Source organism: Hoplias malabaricus, chromosome 18 (assembly GCF_029633855.1).
Source record: "Hoplias malabaricus isolate fHopMal1 chromosome 18, fHopMal1.hap1, whole genome shotgun sequence".
In the NCBI taxonomy this organism is placed as follows: Eukaryota; Metazoa; Chordata; class Actinopteri; order Characiformes; family Erythrinidae; genus Hoplias; species Hoplias malabaricus.
Window position 1 is genome coordinate 18,802,621 of NC_089817.1, and position 23,136 is coordinate 18,825,756.

Genomic DNA, 23,136 nt, shown 5'->3' on the forward strand with positions numbered 1-23,136 from the left:
AGACACACTCTCAATCTTTAAATCTAGATTAAAAACCTACCTTTTCAAACAAGCTTTTGGTTAATCATTCACTTTCAGGTTACTCTTTCTCTATTTGTGTTTGGGCTGGTTTTCATATTTTCACTGTTCTGTATTAACCCTGCATTAAGCATTTTTAGTTAGCCTTCTAGTAACCACCAACACGCTGTCTGTCGCTGGGTTCTCTTGCCTGACCCGTGGAAGCTTTTTTCGCAGGACAAATTTGCCCGTTCTTTACCATGACCCTACTAACCTCTATTTTTATTAGTTCCCTTTGTCTGGTTTTCTTTCTCCCGTCTCTCTCATGCTTTGAGATATCCTGCTGCTCTCCAGGTGTTGCCCTGATTCAGCCCCTGTGTATCCTGTACAAGATCCTGGCCTTGTCTCATCTACACTATCATGCTTGGCCATACTGTTTTATCTCAGATTAACTCTGCACCTAATTTTAACTCACACAGAATCCCCGATCACCTCCTCCTTCATCAGACTCATACATCACTAATATCATCATCCTCATCATTTTCTTTTCCGCTTCTCCATCATCACTAATATACTACATTTATATTACTATAACCCCTTCATCTGTCATCATTTCACTTTTACTTCTGTTCTCTGTTGTGTCTCCGGTGTCGACCCGAGGAGGATGGGTTCCCCGTATGAGTCTTGGTTCCTTCCAAGGTTTCTTCCTCGTGTGCTGAGGGAGTTTTTCCTTGCCACTGTTGCCCCTGGCTTGCTCATAGGAGGCTTGGACCCGGATCTTTGTAAAGCTGCTTTGTGACGACTTTTTGTTGTGAAAAGAGCTATATAAATAAAATTTGATTGATTGATTGATTATCCAATTCAGGGTCATGGTGGGTCCAGAGCCTACCTGGAATCACTGGGGGCAAGGCAATTAATACCCTAATAGACAAACATACTTAAGAATATCATTGTAAGACTAATAGGATGATTGAAACATTGAATGTAAGTTTACTTACAGCATTCTGGAATAGTTGAGTACAAATATCCTCATTACTTTGTAATGGGGATTTTATATGTATAAATGTGGGTTTAAGTACAGCTCTCTGTAAACAGCAGTATCTATAGTTACAGGACCAACAATAAAAACAGGCAAAAACAAAGCCTGGGAGAAAAAAGACCTGCAGGCACTTAGGGCTGGGCAAGAGGTGTGCTCTAATGACATGTATGATGCCGATATGGGTGCAACCACATAGTCCAGATCTGATAGTGGAGAAAAGGGTGTATCAAAATTTCAGTCTGTAGAGGATATGCCTGAGATCCTCAGTGTATCCACGTTAAGCGATTAATACAAAGAAAACACGAGGATTATTTTCTTGACTCTGTCACGTATATATTTTTTAAGAAAACAAACATTTTAAGAGGCTGTATTAAACCGTCGAGGATTTTGCAGCTTGTGGAGAACACTGGTGGGGTCGTTGTGGAAAGAGGCTACTCAGCTACAGAACGTAATGACCTGAAGTGTAGGGGTCTCACAGCTGATCTTCGTCCGTCCACAAGGTATTACACTTACATGACATTAAAATGATATTCGAAACGCTTCCGTCAGTTTATAAAGTTGCACGTAATTCTAGGCAGATGAGATTCAATGCTTTTTTTTTCAGAATGTGTTCATTCAAACCAGAGCAATCTGTGTCGAAGTGAATGATATTAAAATGTACATTTAACCCACGCGCACAATGTTTGTTAATTATTGTGCCATTTGGGACAACTCTCTTTAGGAAAAGAATTAAATTAACTATACTTCCACAATTGTTCCTCCATTTATTAGATGTGTAATATGAGCGATCAAATAAGGAACGAGAGTTGTATGTATTTAAAATCGTTAATAGCCACAATCCTCAAGTAATATCTATGTACAGAAAGGATCAGCAATTGAGTTTGTAATATACTTCTATTCGAATTTATATTTTTAACTATCCAATCTGACCAGGGAATAATTTTCTTTTAAGTTGATTATAAATTGAAAGTGACAGGTGATTTAAGTGTATAAATGTATAGTGGACGTTTATTCAGTTTGTATTAATATTTGGTAATTTATTTTAATCTTCTAAATAGGCTTTGGCTTTTACCTTTGTTCTTCTAGAGACAGATTTCATTTAAAAAATCAGCAAATGAAACTGCCCTTCATGAAACTGTCTGGACAAACAAGAGCGGCATTGTCCATGTGGTGAAAATAAATGTAACCTTTCCAGTAATAACTAGACGGAACAATAGAAACCTTACCTCACAGGTAAAATACAAAGCATGTTGATCTCCCACTCTATGTATATGTGTGATCATCAAAGGCATTTTAATATTTCACAGCCTTTGTAGTAGCTAGATTTATATCAGTGTTGATAAGACAAAATCACTGCAGCTATTGAGGTAATGCTTCCTCTTTTAAGCAGGCAAAGGCGTTCATTAATTTTTAGGTGTGTTCAGAATAGTTATGTGGTTAAAGATGCAGTGTTTTTTTTTTTTTTTATCTTTAATTTACTTAAGATTCGCTTGCATAACGTCTTATAAGTCACCTTTCTCCAGTGTACATTAACATGTTGGTTTTGTATAAGGAAGTAAACAAGACTTGAATGTAACACACATTCAACAAGCATGCAACAATGAAATAATCATACAGAGTACCCAGTGAACAATTTGCCGTTGATTCCACGTTGAAATAACGTAATGACTGCCGTCTAATCAACGCTCTCTTAAGGTTGAAAATGAAAGTTGAAAAGACGTCCAAACACAGACATTGAAAAGACGACTATTAGACGTATTTTGGACATCCATTGACGTTATTAATTGGTCCCGAAAAAAATTACTTGTATAAAACGCGTTTTGGACGTCCACTGACGTTATCGATTGGTCACCACTTAACTAACGTCCATTGACGTTTAAAATACAAACCGGATTCCCAAGTCGGGACACTAAACAAATTGTGAATAAAAACTGAATGCAATGATGTGGAGGTCCCAACATCTAATATTTTATTCAGAATAGAACACAAATCACAGACCAAAGTTTAAACTGGGAGAATGTATCATTTTAAGGGAAAAATATGTTCATGGCGTCAACAAATCCCAAAAAAGTTGGGACAAGGCCATTTTTTACCACTGTGTGGCATCCCCCTTCTTCTTACAACACTTAACAGACGTCTGGAGACAGAGGAGACCGGTTTCTCAAGTTTAGAAACAGGAATGCTCTCCCATTCATGTGTAACTAACATTCATGTCCTCATATAACATAACATTCATATTATTCATGTCCTCTAACTGTTCAATCGTCTTGGGCCTTCTTTGTCGCACCTTCCTCTTTATGATGCGTAAAATGTTCTCTATAGGTGAAAGATCTGGACTGCAGGCTGGCCATTTCAGTACCCGGATCCTTCTCCTACGTAGCCATGATGTTGTGATTGCTGCAGAATGTGGTCTGGCATTATCTTGTTGAAAAATGCAGGGTCTTCCCTGAAAGAGATGACGTCTAGATGGGAGCATATGTTGTTCTATAACCTGAACATAGTTCTCTGCATTCATGGTGCCTTTCCAGACATGCAAGCTGTCCATGCCACAAGCACTCATGCAACCCCATACCATCAGTGATGCAGGCTTCTGAACGGAGCATTGATAACAACTTGGGTTATCCTTATCCTCTCTGGTCCGGATGACATGGCGTTCCAGTGTTCAATAAAGAACTTCAAATCGTGACTCATCTGACCACAGAACAGTCTTCCATTTTGCCACACTCCATTTTAAAAGACCCCTGGCCCAGTGCAAACGTCTGAGCTTGTGGAGCTTGCTTAGAAATGGCTTCCTCTTTGCACTGTAGAGTTTCAGCTGGCAACTCAGATGGCACGGTGGATTGTGTTCACAGACAATGCTTTCTGGAAGTATTCATGAGCCCATTCTGTTATTTTCTTGAGAGTGGCATTCCTGTTTGAGGTGCAGTGACGTTTAAGGGCCCGGAGATCACAAGCATCCAGTAGAGTTTTACGGCCTTGACCCTTACGCACAGCAAATGTTCCAGATTCTCTGAATATTTTTACGATGTTATGCACGGTTGATGATGATAACTTAAAAGTCTTTGCTATTTTACGCTGGGTAACACCATTCTGGTATTGCTGCATTATCTTTCTGCACAACAATGGTGGAATTGGTGATCCTCTTACCATCTTGGCTTCAGAGAGACACTGACACTCTGAGAAACTCTGAGCATCATGTTGTCAATTGACCTAATTAGTGTTAATTGGTCTTCCAGCTGTTCTTTATATGCTCAATTTCCTTTTTCCAGCCACTTATTGCTACTTGTCCCAACTTTTTTGGGATTTGTTGACACTGTGAAATTTTGAATCAACATATTTTCCCTTTAAAATGTTACATTTACTCAGATTAAACTTTTGATCTGTCATCTATGTTCTATTACAAATAAAATATTGACATTTGCCATCTCCACATCATTGCATTCAGTTTTTATTCACAATTTGTTTAGTGTCCTAAATTTTTGGAATCCGGTTTGTATGTCCTTGACGGACAGACTGCTTTCAGACCTATTTTGAACGTCCAGGGACGTTCCTTGTTTACTGGGTAAGGCATTCTTTAGTAATAGTATTAGTATTAGTATTAATATTTGTATTTTATTAGAATTAGTAGTAGTAGTATTTATCTAAGTGTAACTCACAGCTCACTTGTGCTCTTAGAATCATTGAAAAGCAGGCAGGGTTTTTTTTGTTTTATTTTGATCTGTGAAATACTCACTAGGATGAATTAATAATAAGATCTGCAGTCTCTAAACATAATTTCCTTTCATGTTTGTGGAACAGGATTACAGCCCTAAATCCTATTGCCAGACCTAGTGTCAGTAATCTAAACACAAGGTGACGCCATATATATCGACTTTGTGAGTGATTTTACTACTTTGAATTTACTCTCTGTACATGTTATAGAAGTAATATTTCTTCGTTCAAGCTTCGTTCAACATGTTCAAGAAAATAATAAATACACACACAAACAACCCCCCCTCCCAAAAAAAGAGTGAGAGGGAGAGAGAATGAAATTTAATTAACTTTTGTAGGAAATCATTTGTAGTGCATGTCAGAAATATGGTCTGCATGATGGCATAACAGGATGTGTTGCTGTCACACAGCTCTAGTTCTGTGGTTGTGGGTTTGAGCCCTGCCTCAGGTGACTGTCTGCCCTTGTCTGCGTGGGTTTCCTATGTGTGTTCCCATTTCATTCCACAGTACAAAAATATACATATTGGTAAGTGGATTGGTTATTCAAAAGTGTCCTTAGGTGTAAATATGTGAATGTGTGTGCTATGTGATGACTAGCGCCCTGTCCAGTGTGTGTCTCCGCTTTGCACCCGGTGAATCCGGGTAAGCTCCAGACCCTCTGCAACCCTGAACTGGATAAGTGGCTACACACAATTAATTAATGAATTTTCTGCTTAAACAGATAACAAATCCTTCTCATTCTGCCTTTAACACACTTAAAAAGGTGACATTAACAAATTTAACCCATAAATTCAAGTCTAAAATCCAGATAGCAAAAATACTAATCTAGGACAGAGGTCAAATTGCGGACTTCTCAGGTAAAGTTAATGTCCACAGAGAGACTGCATTTTTTTTGCATTCCATTGATTGCAGCATTAAACAATCACAGTGCCCTCTTCTCAAAACCACCAATCACAGAGCGGTCACACAGTGTCCCATTTCCTGCCCTGAACCCTAAAGAACCTCCTTGAAGTGAGCATTTTAATGGCAGGGTAAGCATGAGCAAAAGAGCACAATGTTCTATTGATCAAGGGGCCTGAGAGTAGAAATGGAACACACTTCACCTCATATCTTTGTGTCCATCACTTTTGCTCTAGTTTAGACGATCTCTGCTCAGTGTTAGAGTCTTTTACTGGACGCTCAGACAGAAATATGTTGAAAGTTGTGGAGATTTTATAACTCTTATTCATATGTGGAGGTGTTTCTGTGACACAAGCCTTTCACTTTCTGACTGAAAGTCAGCTCCTCTGTCCGTAACCCACACCAACATTGAACACAGATTGTTACTGCCTTTCTGACAAGTTCACAGCAGATTTTATTCTTTAATTTTACACAAAAACAAACAAGATCCCAAGAATATTAGAGCCACAACACCAGAGAGCGAGTGGCTTGATCAGTAACCATGAATCACAAATACTAACACTGTTTTTCAATCAAACATTTATAGAAATATAAATATTTCTACAAAAACACCTCATCAAGTATATATTATTGTGGTTAAATAAATGTAAAGATGCTTGGGTTTAATGACACATCATTATTAAAATTTTAGTTTTTCAGCTCCTGCCATGATCGAGTGTAAAGGAATTGAGTGCCATTTATCAGTGTCTTCAATTTTGTAGTTTGTTATGAACATAACATGATCATAAACTGATCTGAACTTTATGAGGTTTAAATTAAATCTCTACTGCACGTAACACAGAGCTTTTCCCCTAACACAATATCCATTATTATCTGTAACCGCTTATCCAATTTAGGGTGGCGGGGGGTCCAGAGCCTACCTGGAATCATCGGGCGCAAGGCGGGAATACACCCTGGAGGGGACGCCAGTCCTTCACAGGGCAACACAGACACACACACATTCACTCACACACTTTCGAGTCGCCAATCCACCTGCAACGTGTGTTTTGGACTGTGGGAGGAAACCGGAGCACCCGGAGGAAACCCACGCGGACACGGGGAGAACACACCAACTCCTCACAGACAGTCACCCGGAGCTGGAATCGAACCCACAACCTCCAGGCCCCTGGAGCTGTGTGACTGCGACACTACCTGCTGCGCCACCATGCCGCCCCCCTAAGACAATATGTTTTTAAAAAAAGACTGTACAGAAATGGCAAACATTTACACGAGAAAACTGTCAGATCATGAATATATTCAATTTAAACTGTGATATTCTTAATGTTACTAAACCCAAATACTTTTATATAATTATTACCCAGAATAATATGGTACAGGGCATAGTGGGGAACCCTTCATGTACATACAAATATTTTATTTCAGTAAATGTCTGATTATAAAACAGTGCTAATGGAGGTCCAGTCGCCTCATCTAAAATTAGTGAGACCTGAACCTGAACCTAAAAACATGCACTGGTGGCTTTATAATTGGGAGACCTGCCTTGTTTGGAGTAAAGTTAAGAAGACAGGAATATACTTTTTCTGAGAAGCCCACTGGTTCACCTGTGTCCTTGATTTGTATTTTTGATTTTTTAGACTTGAATTTATGTGTCTGTATTTTTTAAATACATTTTTTTAAACATGAAATATTATGATCTGATTTTTAATTTACATTTTTTCAAATCTAAATATTTGACCACCTCAAAATTTTAAGTATATCAAATGCCATTTATTATACTAAAATAATACAAATATAAAATATTCGGACAAATATAATTAAAATATTCAAAATTCAGATTAAAATACTTATGTCAATGATTTAGCTCCATCCTAATGTGCGTTAATGAAGCCCCAGTGCCTGTATCTGGGTAAAAAAAAACAAAAGGTCTCCATATTTTGATAATGAAGAGATCTTCAAAGGTTGAAAAGCAAGACAAGAATATTGCTCTATTCCTGTCCCATTTGTGTGTATTATTCAATTATTTTTGCTGTAGATGGAACTGATCCTAATTTCAGGAAAGCACTAACTGCATGGAATTAACCACAGAGAAGAAGTGCTCAAGTAACAAGTTTCTGTGGTAATTCAAACAGTGAATAAAAAACTTAGACAGTTTTTTAAAGTTAAATTTCAGCCACGTACAAATGTGTACAAAGTCATACAAATGGTTCCACTTTAAAAAACTCAGAGCTTCTGAAGATAAACAAACCAGAATACAGTATTTTTCCCCACAAATATAGACATTGCCTTTGAGGAACCAAAAATAGTTATTCTATGGCATTGCTCAAAGAAACTTTGGTGGCACCTTTGTTTTTAAGTTTAAATGAACCTTCAATTTTAAACAGGGAAGCTGGTTAGAAAGGTGAGCTTGAGGCCAAAGGGTCGCTTATTCAATTCCCAGGACTGGCAGGAACAAATTATTCATGGCTGAAATGCCCTTGAGCAAGACACCTAAACTTCCAAACTGCTCCCTGGGCGCCGAAGTCATTGGCAGCCTCTTGCTCCAGTTGTGTGTATGTGTGTGTGTGTGTGATATGAGACTAAATTTAATAACAAATTAATCATAACATTACTACCACTTCCTTGTTTGTGCACTCACTGTCTATTTTCTCAGCTCCACTGACTATACAGGAGCATTTTGTATTTCTACATTTACAAACTGTAGTCCTTCTGCTGCTGTTCATACGTTTTTTACCACCTTTTACAATTTTCATCAATACTCAGAACCCCTATAGGACCATTACAAAGCAGGTATGATTTGGGTGATGGATTATTCTCAGCCTTGCAGTGAAACTGATGTGATGGTGATGTGTGAGTGTGTGTTGTGCAAGGGGTTGTGGGTTGGGTGCAACAAAGAGCTACAGTGTGTAATTTTAAGTGTGTAGATCAAAGAGGTGGTATTAATGTTATGACTGATCAGTGTATATTGGTAATTAATTAGGAAATTATTTGGGAAATTAGTTATTAGTATTTTTCAGTGTATTAAGAAGTATATTAATATCTCTATAGTTTTGTTAAAAACAAGTAATAGTTTTTGGCACCTACACATGTTGTAATCAGGAAAATGTTACTGTGCTGTGTGTCACTTTAAAGGAGCAATATGTAGGATATTTACTGTACTTACTCTTAAAATGTCCAGGGTGTGTGATCATAGATTAAGGAAACAGTCACTGCTGCCTCTCAGAGCATTGCTAAAACAGAATATTCTCCTTGAGAAGTGCCCAGTCCAGAGCAGAGCTCCTATGATCCTGCCCTCCGAGGTCCTGCCTGTCATCCCGCCCTCTGTCCAATCCTGACCAGGTCTGCAAACAGCCTGGTGAACATAGTTAATGTTATATTTCACCAGACCCAAAAAGCCCCACTGCCCTTCTAAAAATCTCCATGACCAAAGATGGAGTAAAATGAGAGGAAATATTGGCCTTGTGTTTGAAAAGTGGAGGCAGTTTACAGAACAAAGCAATTCTACAGAACAAAGTCAGCGCTTGCTAATTTCCTCCTGAACAGGTAACAGCAAATCATTTCTGAAAAAAATATATAGAAATATTTCAGGTGTATGTGGACAGTAAAGACAGTAAATGCAGAGAAATGGCGGCCGCATGTTCACTTTTTATTTGGCATAGATGGATGTTTTAGTGAGATGAAGAAAAATTTTGTGTGTAAATTGGTTGATTATGGCACATTCTTCTTAGGTATTACGACCCAAGTTCTTAAACTCGTCTCTTGCTTGTTTGTTCAGTTTTCCTGGAACTGGCAACCTGCTCGATCTTTACGTTTGGGGAGGAGGCAGACAGTTCTCTCAAATGTTTTGAAACTGTATTATAGTTCCTATTTTAAACGCTTGATGTCAGTATTACAGATTGCTCCTTGAAAGGGAGTTCATCTGATTGGATATCGGTAAACCACTTTTGCTAATCAATAATTATGTCTCAGCCAAACTGTTTTGCAGCTGCAGCCAGATTTTGCACATGCATTGGTCACAAGAATATCAAAATATTGTCTGCCAAGTTCACAAGTTTGAGTGGTGATCATATGCCCATGTCTGCACTCGCCCTGTTTAAAAAAAAACACACAGGATATTGAATGAATGAGTGGGTGTTTTCCAGGGATGCTAGTAGATCAATTACATCTTCTACAAATTAGGCAAAACTGATTTTCATATTAAAAACATGAAGCCCACATAGCCTAAATACAGTGCAGATTGATAACACTGATTACAGTGCTGTATTTAGTGTTGCAATACTGAGCCTTTAGACATTTAGCGCCTTCAGGTTTTAACATTTTTATTATGCTTACATTTATGGGCCAAAATAACACAAATGTGCCAGACACACATTGCAACATGTAATTTGTTCACTATGTTTTATATTATTTTATATAAAAAAAAAATCCACACATATTTTGGATATAGTATTATGCCCATCAGAACAATGCAAAATTTCCTGCTCTGTTTCCTGGATATTACTCATAATGAATGTAGTGACGAATAAATTCTTACCACTTGCCATTTTCAAACTTTTTTATGGTTATTTTTGTTGAATTAAATGACCATTGTCATGTTTTATATTATGCTACAGTTACCATAAAATGACAAATGATTGGAGGGTACATTTTTTTATTACTGTTGAATTAAACTTTTGTTGAATTAAAGTTTTTTTGTTTACTTAATCTTTATTGACCAAGTCATGTTTTCTTTCATGTCTTTTTTTGGAAATAGAAGAAAAAAAAAACAGTAACAACAAAAGCCAAATCTGTGTTGCATTTACAATTTTATCATTTGTATTTAAACCGGTGTGTATGAATGTTCATTCATTGTCTGTAACTGCTTACCCGGAATCACTGAGCACAAAGCGGGAACACCCAGGAGGGGGCACAGGGTGACATAAACTCACACATTGGGACACTTTTTGAGTCACCAATCCACCTACCGACATGTTTTTGGAGCGAGGGAGGAAACCCGAATATCACGCATATGAACGTTGCTGAATAACTCTTATAGAATTTACGCTTTCCTAATATTTAAACATATAGCCCATTTTTGCTTAAACAGCATACTATTAGGACATTTTACATGTTTTGTCACTTCACCTCTTCTTGTTTATTAACATCATTCATTCATTCATTATCTGTAACCGCTTATCCAGTTCAGGGTCGCAGTATTATTAACATTAATAATATTTATTATTATAATTATTGCTGATTGCTAATGTTGATTAAAGATGTTTTAAATGAATCATTCACGTTTCCTCACAAAATGCGAAAATGACAATGGACTTTGCAAAGGTTCTATACAACTTTATTAAATTTGCATTCATTAAAGGAACAAGAACATCTCTCACACTCCTTATTGTCATGTTTCTCTTTTCTCTGACCTCATGTAACACAAAATGCACATATGAAATTTAACTCTGATCATCAAAATAAAATCTGAGCATTTAAATCATAACAGCCATTGTGGAATAGGTTCAACACATTCGTAAACGGGATTCTGAACAGGAGCTCAAGCACTAATATAAAAATATTTTACAAATAAACAGAAATAAATGCTCATTTATTCTGTTTTATCCTGAGTAAACACAGACATCACTGTGCATTTACCTCAGATCTGTATCTACGAGAGACAAACAGGTTTGTTTTCACAGTAATATTTTTTAGACGAAACTACATCAATATCTATATTGATATCGTCGGACTTTGCAGGTATTTTAGCGTTTTAAAACAGTAAATCACAGAGAGTGTTCATGTTTATGTAAAATCCCCACTGTGTCTCTTCACTGCTGAGCTGCAACGTGAAGTACGCATGCGCAGTTCAAAATACCTTGGACACTGTTGTCACTTAAAAATTCATTAGCCAATGGGAAGGCATCCCTGAGAAAACCCGCCCACGCGAGAGGTTTGTGTCAAAACTGAGAGAGCTCGCGCACAATACTGAAGTCATAGAGCACAAACGTCAGAGCTGGATATTTTGTTTGCTAGTTATAAGTTTTATGTTTGAGATTATTTCATTTTGTGCGATTCTTTATGGCAAAAATCTGATTCCATACAAGAAGGATAGTGCAGAAGGCCAATCGATTTGATATACTGCGCATGCGTGGTCTGCTGCGTCTTGTCTTGAACTGGTGGGAGAGGTGTCAAATAAAAGCGTATGGTGTCCCCTTGTGTCAATATCCATCCATCCATTATCTGTAACCGCTTATCCAATTTAGGGTCGCGGGGGGTCCAGAGCCTACCTGGAATCATTGGGCGCAAGGCGGGAATACACCCTGGAGGGGACGCCAGTCCTTCACAGGGCAACACAGACACACACACATTCTGTGTCAATATATGTTATTTTATTATTATATGGTATTAACCTGTAATGAAGTGTATTTACATATTAAAGCCCCATTTCTATGTTTTATTTTATTTTCATGTGGTAACTGATGAATATAGTGGAGCAAGGAAGTTGTAGACAGACAGATGAAAAGGACACATTTTATTAAAAGTAACATCATCTGAGTTGTATTTAATTTTATTTTGGTCATTTGTTTTTATCTATGTTATTTTGTTTTTCCTGCTTGTGCAATATTAAGCTTATGTGCCTGGAGCATTAAAAAAAAACGAAAATATAACATATAAAGTATTTTTCTGTGGTTGAATTATAATGCCAGATAATAGAAACATGCCCATGTTCGTTATCTATAATTAACTCTATGAGCAGGCAAACCATATTCAATTTCATGAAATTCAATTTAAAGATGATTTTATAATCCATTTAAAATAAAATGCAACCCCCCCACCCCATGTTAAATTATAATGTTAAAACACAGTATACATACAAGTCTGTAATTTCACACAAACTGATAATACATGCGTGTCCAGAGTCTAAGAGTTTGGGAGTTTTATTTTAACTGCAGAGAGCTGCTAAAGAACAGGTTATCGCTCAGACTGACTAAAGAAGTTTAAAGTGTGCTTTAAGCCCGCCCACACTTCCTAATCAAAATAATGAACCGACTGTATTCTCGTTCCTGTCTTCGTGTGTTCAAACTGAAAATGAATAAATAAGCCGTTTTTTCGTTTCTCCCATTCTCCATTCAGTCCAAGAACCAAACTAATAAAATGTACACTGCTGCCACCACCAGTTCACAACAAGATGCAGTAGACCACGTATGCGCACTATATTAAATCGATTGGCCTGCTCTATCCATCTTGCCTGTGAGTACAGTGACTTATTTACTGCGGTTAAACCAGCCGCCGTTTGAGAAAACACGGTTAAACTAGCCGCACGTCAGATTTTAGTGCGCGTGTACTAGTGACAAACCGGTAATACTCAATGCGCGTGAAGACCTGAGCTTATGCCCTTCATTTTAAAGGAAGTTACAGTATTTAACCGGTTTATATATTGGTCATTTCTAGTAAGTAGGCCAAACAATCAACAGATATCAGTTCAGAGTTTACTACACTATGTATCTATGAAGTATGAAGTGATTTTACTGTATAGTTTTTATGTAAATGACATTCAAAATCCCAATAATTATCCATTGTTTTTAATATTAACTCAAGTTTACTGCTTTATAAAATGGTTATTTTGAATAAGTAGTCCACACAACCAATATATATCAATTTAGTGTTTGCCATACTATGTACCTATAAAATATGAAGTGATTTTACTGTATAGTTTGTATGTAAATGACATTCAAATTCCCCATAATTGTCCATTGTTTTTAATGTTAACTCAAGTTCACTGCTTTATAATATAGCCATTTCTAACAAGTAGTCCACACATCCAAAAGATATCAGTTCAGAGTGTACCACACTATGTACCTATGAAATATGAAGTGATTTTACTGTATAGTTTTTGAGTAAATGATATTCAAAATCATAATAATTCTCCATTGTTTTTAATGACGACTCAAGTTTACTGCTTTATAAAATGATCGTTTCTAATAAGTAGTCCACACAATCAACAGATATCAGTTCAGGGTTTACTACACTATGTATCTATGAAGTATGAAGTGATTTTACTGTATAGTTTTTATTTATGTGATTTAGTGATTTTACTATACAGTAAAATCACTTCATATTCATAGGTACATAGTGCAGAACTGATATCTGTTGGTTGTGTGGACTACTTGTTAGAAATAACTATATTATAAAGCAGTGAACCTGACTCAGGTAAAAAAAAACAATGGATAATTATTGGGATTTTGAATGTCATTTACATAAAAACTATACAGTAATATCATCTCATACTTCATAGATAGATAGTGTAGTAAACCCTGAACTGATATCTGTTGATTGTATGGACTGCTTACTAGAAATGACCAATATATAAACCGGTCAAATGCCGTTACTTTTGCTTTAAAATGAAGGGCATAAGCTCAAGTCTTCACGCTCCTCGAGTATTACCGGTTTGTCACTAGTGTACGCGCACTAAAATCTGACGTGCGGCTAGTTTAACCGTGTTTTCTCAAACGGCGGCTGGCTTAACCGCAGTACATATTTTTGAGTGTTCTTATTTTCCAATTCGTGTTCGTAATCCGTCGTACCCGTAAAAATTCAAGTCGTATGCGTAAGTCTTTATAATCGTATATTTTTGAAGTCTTATTCGTATAAAAAAAAAACCCAAAACATTTTTGTGTACAAATTAAATATTTATGCACGGAAGTATATGAGCATGCACACGTTTATTTTTAACAATAATCTTACGAGAGGAAATGAACAAAAATATGTTACGGAAAACAGGCGAGTGACTTAACCCACAAACGCAGATACAACATTTTAAAAATACATTATATATTCGAGACTGTGACATTACATATATATGCAATGTAAAGGTAAACAAATGTATTTATTTTTCACATAAAGTGATGATATATGTATGAAAACCAAACACATCTATTTATGAATATAACTATTAATGAATATAACTATATATAACAATAACTATTGTACAAATTGCAGACCATGAGACACAGATTGGGAAATATTTATTTCTGAATACAGAAACTTATTTGTAACTTGTTTAATTTGTGGATTAATATTTACGCATTTGTCAAGATCTTTTAGACCACCTCTTGAAGATAAAAATGTTCTTTGGACCGTTCTCAAAGTATTTTAAAATTTACCAACTCATGAGAAAGTAACAAAAAGGTCCAAAAATACACTCTCCCTCTTCGGGGGAGGCGTGTCCGTCACGAGAGAGTCGCAGACACCAGTCGAGTGAAGTTCAAAGCAAATCAAAGTATTTATTTTACAATATTGGATCCAAGAGAATTAACACATTGAGAACAGTGTGATACCCCTCCCAAGTAAAAACTCTGACCTCCCATGATCTGACTCCAACAGTTATACCCCAGATGACGTATAGCCTGGTGGTGAGGCGTTTCTGGCTGATTAGCGTATATTAATATGCATAATTTCACGTGTTAGTACTCAGCTCTTCCGTGCAATATTCAGGTGCCTGAATTCAGGAAGCTACAGATCAGCGCCTCCGTGACCAACACTATGATGTCAGTGTGTTACAATCCTGGAGTGCACATCTGTTCAAGGTTAGACGTTAAGAATTAAAAATGTGTAAATATCAAGTTATCATGCCATATAGTGAAGTTAGTCTTTAGGAGTAATTATCATATGAGTTAGTAGTGCAGAATCAAGCAAAAATGTCAAGCAAAAATAAATGCTGGTTAGTCATTCATATAAATGCATATAAGATATAGGATTTCACACAATGAGTATGTAATTGTAAATGCTAATTTAACTAATCATCATTTAAGGACATTTGTCAACAAACACAAAGTAATAAAATTGTTTTCTACAACACTCTCTATATGTTTTTCTGTCAATGATTGTAATAGGCCTTGATCGTTTTTTGTTGATAAAGTCATGGCCATAAGTACAGTCCAGACGTGTATTTCAATTGTTAGTCTCATCATCTCATTAAGTTTTGGATTCCTTCCATTCTAACAGCTTAGAAGATATGTTGGATGTGACTAGAAAATTAAAGCCATTCACTAGTGCTCTGGATGTGAACCCTTTTCCTTTATTTTAAAAAGTTTTACCAAGTATTGTCCCTGCAGTATTTGCTATTATTAATTCTTCACTGTCTACAGGTTGTGTTACATCTTATTTTTAACATGATACTGTTTAGCCATTATTGAAGAATTCCAATTTAGAGACAGCTGTGTTTCAGAATTAGAGGCCTATATCGAAACACCCTTTTTTGGCTAAAATTCTAGAGAAGGTGGTGGCCAATCAACCCCCTGTTGCTTTAGAGACATACAATATTTATGATCAATTTCAGTCTGGGTTTTGTAAGTGGCTCTTCTGAGGGTCTCTAATGGTTTGTTAACAGTGGCTGATGTAAGTGATTATTCAGTGTTAGTATTACTCGGACCATAGCTCTGCGTTTGTTAGGGTAGACCGCTGATAAATAGGTTTCAGATTTTGTGTCTGAGTCTACTCCATTATCCTGTGGTGTTCCGCAGGGTTCAGTTTTGGGGCCATTTGTGTTTACTTTGTATATGTTGCCATTGGGGCAGATTATACCTATCACTGTTAATGCATGCTCAATGCCACCAGTTCCATGTGAACTTTACATGCTACATCACCAACAATCCCAGTGCAATCTCTACAGTGTGTTTGCTCCAGTAATCTGTGCTCTCCTTATCCACAACCACTGACAACACCTGTCAGCTGTTTCCGATAACTTCTTCACAGCTCCCCTTCATTTCTGGCCCCTGATGCCCAACTGCACAAGCAGGGATGTGGCTGATTTGGCTACAAATACAAATACAAACACCTATCTCCACAGGTCTTACGTGTGCCTGCTAATTCCCTCACCTCAGCCGCCAAGTTTGCGTACTTCAGCTTCTTCCTTTCAACTGCTTTATCTACTGCATCCTCAAATGGAACCATTAACTCTATGAAATAAACTATCCGTTTACCTTCAGTGTACAGCACCATGTCTGGCCTCAGTGTTGTTAACTCAATTCACTCTGGGACCTGCAGCTTTTTTCCTACATCCACCAGCAATTTCATTAATGCATTAACCTCTAGCAATTTGCTTTCCAGCAAACATGCTAAAATCATTAGCACCTGATTATGTCTCCATATATACTGACCCTGTGACAAACTAACTTTTCAAGCTGATAGAATATGCTTCAGGGTGCCAGCCCCTGTACACTACTCACACCAGAAAATCTACATTCTCCCATTGAAGCCACTGGCCTTGTTTTGCCTGTGACGCTGCTGTTACGAAACCGTGCCTCCTCTTCCTGCTCGCGCATAAAACTAGTCACTTGCCTTTTATACTGATGTATCAATTAATTTGTTGTTAAATATATTATTTAGTTTAACACACATTGCTTGTCAGCTTTTATGTCATGTTATCTGTTTTAATATCAGGTCAAATATTGCAATATGTTCCGGTATTTTCCAGAATCAAACTAAATATAGGCTAACAGGCATTTGCTCATGTACGTTCTGCTTCTATATTTCTATCAAAATATAGTTAAGCATCTGTATGTATATGGTAGAATACCTGTGGTTTGTAGTGAGTTCTAATATTGTGGATCTCTGTTGCAGAAGGATGGCGAGCCCGAATCCCTGTGGATGGCATGGCAAGCAGAAGAAATTTTGGTATCATGTCCTGCACTTTGTCCTCATCTGGCTTGCATATGCAGGTAGGGGTTAACCTCACATATTACAGAAGGAAAACATGTACTAATTTTCATCACTTAGATGACGATGTTAATTTGAGCCATTTCTGTATCATGTATACACTTATTTAAAGCAGCAATTAACAAAATCTAATTAACACAAATGTATTTTTATGCCAAACCCTATTTTCAAAATGTTGGGAGGTTGTGCAAAAAAAAAAAAAAGATGTGCAAATCACTTAAACCATATTTTTAACAATACAAAGACAACATTTCAGATGTTGAACTGAGAAATTGAGCTCATTTGGCAGGGACTGAATGACACAGAACAAAAATTTAACATATCAGACATGTCATCATTTTGAAATACCTTCCTCATTTTGCCATATTGTCAACATTATTACCAAATTATACAATATTACCGTTAATATGTAAAGTAGTTGTGGATCGGGTGGCAGCCGAGGTCGGGGCCCCTGGCGTTCTGATCCTCGGTTACAGAAACTGGCTTTTGGAACATGGAACGTAACATTTCTGGTGGAAAAAGAGCTTGAGCTGGTGCGCGAGGTTGAGAAGTACCGACTACATATAGTTGGGCTCACCTCGACGCACAGTATGGGCTCTGGAACCAATCTCCTTGAGAGGGGCTGGATGCTCTTTTACTCTGGAGTTGCCCAGGGTGAGAGGCGTAAGGCAGGAGTGGGCTTACTCATAGCCCCCCGGCTTAGCGCCTGTAAGTTTTGGGGTTTACCCCAGTGGACGAGAGGGTAATTTCCCTGCGCCTTCGGGTTGGGGAAAGGGCTCTGACTGTTGTTTGTGCTTATGCACCGAACAGCAGTTCAGAGTTCCATGACTTCTTGGGGACCCTAGAATGGGTGCTGGAGAACTCTCATTCTGGGGACTCCATTGTTCTGCTGGGGGACTTCAACGCTCACGTGGACAATGACAGTGAGACCTGGAGGGGCGTGATTGGTAGGAACGACCCCGCTGATCTGAACCAGAGTGGTGTTCAGTTATTGGATTTCTGTGCCCGTCACACTTTTGTCCATTACATATACCATGTTCGAACATAAGGGTGTCCACAAGTACACCTGGCATCAGGATACCCGAGGCCGCATTTCGATAATTGACTTTATAGTCATATCATTGGACCTGCGACCATATGTTCTGGACTCTGGGGTGAAGAGGGGTGCTGAGCTGTCAACTGATCACCACCTGGTGGTGAGTTGGATCAGATGGCGGGGAAGGATGCCAGACAGACCTGGCAGGCCCAAACATGTGCTGAGGGTTTGGAACGTTTGGCAGAGGAACCTGTCAGAAAGATCTTCAACTCCCACATCGGGCAGAGCTTTGACTGCATCCTGGGGGAGGCTGGTGACATTGAGTCTGAATGGGCCATGTTCCGGACCTCCATTGTTGAGGCAACTGAAGGGAGCTGTGGCTGCAAAGTTGTCGGTGCCTGTTGGGGTGGCAATCGGTGCTTGGACACCCTGGCTGAGGGGGGCTGTCAAGCTGAAGAAAGAGTCCTATCGAGCCTGGTTGGCTCGGGGGACTCTGGAGGCAGCCGAAAGGTACTGAGGAGCCAAGCGGCTCGCAGCTTTGGCTGTCGCTGAGGCAAAAACTCGGGTGTGAGAGGAGTTCGGTGAGAACATGGAAAACAACTTTCCATTGGCTCTGAGAAGTTTCTGGCAAACCATCAGGTGACTCAGGAGGGGAAAGCGGGTTTCCACCAACACTGTATATGGTGGGGGTGGGGGACTGTTGACGTGGGAGTTTGCTCAACCAGTCTACATGTGTTTTGTGGATCAGGAGAAACATTCGACCGTGTCCCTCGGGATATTCTGTGGGGGGTGCTCTGGGAGTATGGGGTACTGGGCTCTTTGCTATGAGCCATCCAGTCCCTGTATAAACAGAGCAGGAGTCTGGTTTGTATTGCTGGCAGTAAGTCTGACTGGTTTCCAGTCAGAGTGGGACTCCATCAGGGCTGCCCGTTGTCACCGGCTCTGTTCATAACTTTTATGGACAGAATTTCTCGGTGTAGCCAAGTGGCGGAAGGTGTCCGGTTTGTTGGTCTCAGGATTCCATGTCTGCTTTTTGCAGATGATGTGGTCTTGTTTGCTTCATCAAGCCGGGACCTCCAGTTTGCCTCTTGCTGGACCAGTTTGCAGCTGAGTGTGAAGCGGTATGGATGAGGATCAGCACCTCCAAGTCCGAGTCCATGGTACTCAGTCGGAAAAGGGTGGAGTGCTCTCTCCAGGTTGGAAGTGAGATCCTGCCTCAAGTGGAGGAGTTTAAATACCTCGGGGTCTTGTTCATGAGTGAGGAAAAGATGGAGCGGGAGATTGACAGGCGGATCGGTGCAGCATCAGCAGTAATGCGGGCTCTGTACCTGTCTGTTGTGGGGAAGAGAGAGCTGAGCAGAAAAGCAAAGCTCTCGATTTACCGTTCAATCTACGTCCCAACCCTCACCTATGGTCACGAGCTTTGGGTAGTGACAGAAAGAACGAGATCATGGGAGTTTTCTTCGCAGGGTGTCTGGACTCTCCCTTAGAGACAGGGTTAGGAGCTCAGACATCCAGGAGAGACTCGGAGTGGAGCCGCTGCTCCTCCACGTCGAGAGGAGCCAGTTGAGGTGGTTCGGGCATCTGGTTTGGATGCTTCCTGGACGCCTTCCTGGTGAGGTGTTCCGGGCATGTCCAACGGGGAGGAGGCCCCGGGGCAGACCAAGAACACGCTGGAGAGACTACATGTCTCGACTGGCCTAGGAACGCCTCGGTATACCCCTGGAGGAACTGGAGGCGGTGGCTGGGGAGAGGGAGATCTGGGTTTCTTTACTCCGACTGCTTCCCCCGCAACCCGGACCGAGATAAGCTGTGGATAGTGGATGGATGTAAAGTAGCAAATAACCTCATATGTCAAGTAAAAAATCATCTACAGTACTTAATATCATTACAAGATTGAAAAAATCCAGATAAATCTCTAAAACAGTATTAGCTGGCTGTGAAATTTGAGCCTCAGGTGGCACTGCATTCAAAACTCTGTGGTGGAAATTATTGCATTAGCTCAGAAACTTCCCAAATCCATTGTCTCTGGACACAGTTCATTGCTATATCCACAAATGGAAGTTCATCTATCATGCAAAAATAGAAACCATATAAACAGTTTCCAGAAACAACACTGCTTTCTCTGGGCCTGACCTGATTTTTTATGGGCCTGACTGAGGCAAAGTTGAAAAGTGTCCTGTGTTTGACTAATTAAAATGTGAAATTCGTTTTCGGAAAGAGAACCACTGGTCCTGATGCAGAAAATCTCCTGCTAGGTAATGTATGTGTGAATGGGACATCTCTGTTCCCAATACTCCAGAGAGTCTCTAGAAATTCTTGTTCATGTGTGAAAGAGTCATTGTAGTCCAGTTAAACTAGCTCTGCTTCATTTTGATGGCTTGACAAGCAAGTATGAAATCAAGTCAGGGATTTTGATTGGTATTTGAGCTTCTGAAATAATATTCAAAAATATTTAGAATATCTGTGGTTGTATATCACCTTTTGATAATTTTGGTTGTATAAGGGCCCCGTTTGCCCTTAATATACTTAAATACAGAACCCAAAAATACAAAGCCCAACTGCACCTTGGATTTTTACTCAGAAAACAAGAGCATGAATTTTTTGCTCCCTTATTGGCTACTCAGGGAGCAGCATTCTCACTGGTTAGTGATTGGGAAGCATGTGATTGGCTAGTCATCTCAGGTGTATAAACAGGAACAAAATTAATACCTGTGTTTTGAGATTCAAACTTGTAATTTTAGTGATGCACACAAACATATATAGTGTGTGTCCCAATCTCAAGACATGTGAAACCTCACTAATGAAAATATTTCTGCAAAATTTGTATTCATTCATATTTACATATGTTTAGATTAGATTAGATTCAACTTTATTGTCATTACACATGTACAAGTACAAGGCAATGAAATATAGTTTAGCATCTAACCAGAGTGCAGTAAGCAGTAAGTGCAGAATGTACAATATAGAAAATATAGGCATGAATATGAACAAATATACGTGTATTTTTGTCCATGTACATGTATATTATATATTATGTAATAAAACAATATATAGTTTGGCAAACCGTGACCCTGAAATGGAGAAGCGGAAAAGAAAATTTATGTATGTATGTATGTATGTAGTTTGGCAAGAAAGACATGATGTGCAGATGGAGTACAAAAATGCTATAAACATGATATACAATGGATATATAGATTCTATAAACATGATATACAGATAACTAATTTACAGGTTGGGTTACCAAAGGAGGGTTGGATATGTTTACATTAATTGAATGTGCAGAATATGTGTAACCCAATATAATATACAATTATGTACAGTGTAAAAATAGTATATAGAGAATGTAGTGCAGTCAATGACCAGATTACGGATGAGTATGTGTTATCGGTGGACAGAGTTCAGTAAGGAGACAACTCTGGGGAAGAAGCTGTTTGTCAATCTACTTGTCCTGGTCCGGAGGCTGCTGATGCGCCTGCCAGAAGGCAAGAGGACAAACAAACTATGAGCAGGGTGTGAGGAATCTATAAGAATGCTGCGGGCTCGACGAAGACAGCGTTTCTTCTGTACGTCCTCAACTGATGGAAGTGAGGTCCCTGTAATTTTCTGGGCCGTATTCACCACTAGCTGTAGTGACTTACGGTCAGCAACAGTGCAGTTCCCAAACCAGACTGTGATACAGCTGGACAGGATACTTTCAATCACACAGCGATAGAAGAATGCACCAGAATGGCTGGAGACAGATGTTGTTTCTTTAGCGTCCTCAGAAAAAAGAGGTGCTGGTGAGCCTTCTTGACCAGGCTGGAAGTGTTGCAAATTATATCTGGGTGTGCAAAACATATGCACACATGCACAAAATATTTCTACAGTGGCGAATCATTTTTACATGTTTACAATTTCACGCATTCATGTGTGTGTGCCTGTTATGCACATGAAAAGTAATATATAACTACAGAATCTAAAAGTATTTGTGTATATTATTTCAGAAGCTCAAAATATTTTTACCCTAATCTGTTTCCATAAGCATGTGCGAAACCAAAGCTGAGAAGTATACATCTGTGAATTCTCATTAGTCAGTCAAAAGAATTATGCATTTCATTGCTCTTTTTATTATAATTATTTTTAAATATATATTTTTTAAACATTAAAATGAGATACACTGGCATGTTAATAAATAACTTTAGAAAACTTTGATTTCTGACCTAAACCAGAGCTTGCTACTGGAAGGTTGCTGGTTCAATCCCAAAGACTGGCAGGAACATCCATGGCTGAAGTGACCTTGAGCAAGACATTGAACCCACAGCATCTTCCTGGGTGTTCACAGTCCCTAGTGCTCTAGTGTGTGTGTTCACTGCTACAGATGGATTAAATGCAGAAGACACATTTCTTTGTATGTTTTACAATGACCAATAAATACACATAAAAAAAAATAATAAAGGAATGCTATTAGTCTTTCAATTTATACATAGACATTTTTATAATATTGTGATTTTCCAAGTGAAATTATATTAACACATCCTTTACATCCAAGAAACCTCCTGCATTTTGAAAAAAACAAAATTCAACAAAATTATAATGTGTTTTTCTTTCATATGTAAAATATTTTATTCTTCAATTTTCAGATGCATCTTCTCAGAAATTAACTACAGTAATTACTAGAATTTCATCTACACCAAATTCTCCAGTAAACACCTCACCTAATCGAAGCATAAAGTCCTCTCTGGCATCAATTGTCGAATCATCCACAACTGTCAGAGAC

General features: G+C 38.5%; 1 long non-coding RNA gene across 1 annotated transcript; it reads left to right on the plus strand.

Annotated features, from left to right (window-relative positions):
* Positions 1–1,302: 1,302 nt before the first annotated feature.
* LOC136674353 (uncharacterized) lies at positions 1,303–23,085 on the plus strand. The gene is made up of 3 exons (XR_010796041.1): positions 1,303–1,536; positions 17,246–17,343; positions 23,000–23,085. It is a non-coding gene; the product is annotated as an uncharacterized lncRNA (long non-coding RNA).
* Positions 23,086–23,136: the final 51 nt, after the last annotated feature.